This window comes from Borostomias antarcticus (assembly GCF_949987555.1).
Source record: "Borostomias antarcticus genome assembly, chromosome: 8".
Taxonomy (NCBI): domain Eukaryota; kingdom Metazoa; phylum Chordata; class Actinopteri; order Stomiiformes; family Stomiidae; genus Borostomias; species Borostomias antarcticus.
This window is the reverse complement of record NC_140241.1, coordinates 10,227,261-10,229,321: the sequence shown is the minus strand read 5'-3', so window position 1 is coordinate 10,229,321 and position 2,061 is coordinate 10,227,261. Positions and strand designations below refer to the sequence as shown.

The window sequence follows — 2,061 nt, the reverse complement described above, 5'->3', positions numbered from 1 at the left end:
GAGAATTAGTGAACTGAGTACATGAGTCTTCAGAAAGTCCTGAGTTAACTGTAAGTGTGCAAATATGCATAGACATTTCACCAACACAAACATGCATGGATACCTGCATTGATAACTGGCAGAGCAGGCCTTCCGGCTCTGGCACCTGGCATAGCTGGTCTGGTCTGAGTTCTGCCGACCGGCTGCCTGGGCATTGGAACATATAGTAGAGGTAAATTAGCTCAGATTAGTCAACTCAAGTAGTACTCTTTTGGGACTGTTGAATGCACTTTATTATATTACCTTCGTCACTGGAGTCATAGCGTGTGTTGCGCTGTCTCTTCCTTGTGTCTTGGGAGTTAATCCATTGATGACTGCTGCTCAAACACCTTCGCCAAGGCACTGGCTACTTCATAATGCTCTGTGTGTTCCTCAGCAGAGACAGAGGTTGTCATGGCTCCTCTTGATGTGCTTGTGGAGGTAGATCTGGGAGGTATAGGAGAATGGGCACTCAGAGCAGGAGAACACCCAAGTCTTGCACAACTCTAACATCACAGCTAGGAGAGCGAATGAGAGAGACCATTAAAAAGGATTATCTCACCTGTAGTACAAGTTCAAATATAGAGTGATTATACGTCATTGTAAATGAGAGCTTACTCTCAATTGATTCACGAGGTTAAATAAAGATTGAATGAATATGTAGCTAGTGGGGGGTTACAACCACACAACTGTGGAGAGAGAATGAGACACTTGGTTCCCTCCTCTACTGGTGTCCATGGCCATGGCCACACACCTGGAATACTCCAACCCTGATTTAAAGGCATAAAAGTGGGGAACACATTCTTGAGACGGTTCCTAAAACTGGAGGGGAAAAAAACGGGAAAATGATCTTCCCTCTCCTCATCACTCACTTCTGCATGGGGCTGAGCTCTACCCTGTCAGCAGTGGAAATACATGGGATAGCGGCTCAGCACACAGGAGAACTGCACAGAGAGGAAGGAGGAGAGAGAAAACCAACAACAAAAAAGGCAAGAAGGGTTAATAACTGAGCGAATCTTGCAAGTTTGCACTACAGGGAAGCAATTGCTCAATTTCCCTGATATTGTGGCGTCACTGGCGTCAGTGATGCGTCTTATGAATCTCACATGTCTACCGCTAACATTAACTCAATATCAATATTCCCATTTGTTTATCCCGTCTATGGAAACGTATGTGCATTTGTACTTACGTGTGCCTGCCTATATTGATGATCAGGTGTTTCTCCACCTAAGGGCTGGCCAGACAGAACCATCAGAGACCATTGGGCTGAGCTGAGGAGAGAGCGACATGTTAGAGTGTATGTGTGCATATGTATATGGTGCTCTTCTGTTAATACTCATGAGGGCATTCAACTGAACATGACTCACAGAGCCTGTGGTGCTGTCCCAGGACTGCCCCTGGCCACGCCTGTCCCCGTCTTAGCGCCTCTTCCTGTCCCGCTCACCTGCTTCTTGCTCAGTTCAAACAAGAACTGGGAGGTTGGCAACTGAGAGCATGGGAGGGGAGAGAGGGAGAGAGAGAGAGAGTGGGTGGGTGACCCTCTCGTTGGCTGACATGAACACTCCACAGGACCACGTGATTTCGGACACGTTTAGAGGAACAGGGCAACATGTCTACCACCCTTCACACTCAGTAATTAAATAGATTTTGCAAGACACTATATTAGTAGTCCACATCATGAGTACCTATTATGCAAAATTTGGATTTGTATGTGAGTGAAAACGTAGTACACAATTCTTTACCCGTTTGACAGCATGAGCAACCATTTCAACAGTTAAGAGTAACATGAAATCACATCCCAAAACAACCAAGATGGCTGCTGTAACCAAAAAAGCCAAGATGGCTTCTATAACAAATCCTGCTAGCTAGCCTTGCTCCGTTGTTGGGGCTTCTAGTATTCTGTTAACGTTAACTTCGTAAAAATGAATGCCTAAAAACAAACACATACTAACGGTGTCGTGGGTTGATGCGAAATCAATGAGTAAGCTAATTATCGCATTTTATTCCAAGCGATGAAACAGTACGAACGTGCAGGAGCTCGCG

General features: G+C 45.5%; 1 long non-coding RNA gene across 1 annotated transcript; it reads right to left on the bottom strand.

Annotated features, from left to right (window-relative positions):
* Positions 1-326: 326 nt before the first annotated feature.
* On the bottom strand, positions 327-1,439 carry LOC311312311. Its single transcript, XR_014630562.1, has 4 exons — positions 1,386-1,439; positions 1,208-1,289; positions 891-962; positions 327-465 (listed from the first exon to the last, which is right to left on the bottom strand). It is a non-coding gene; the product is annotated as an uncharacterized lncRNA (long non-coding RNA).
* Between the last annotated feature and the right edge of the window lie 622 nt (positions 1,440-2,061).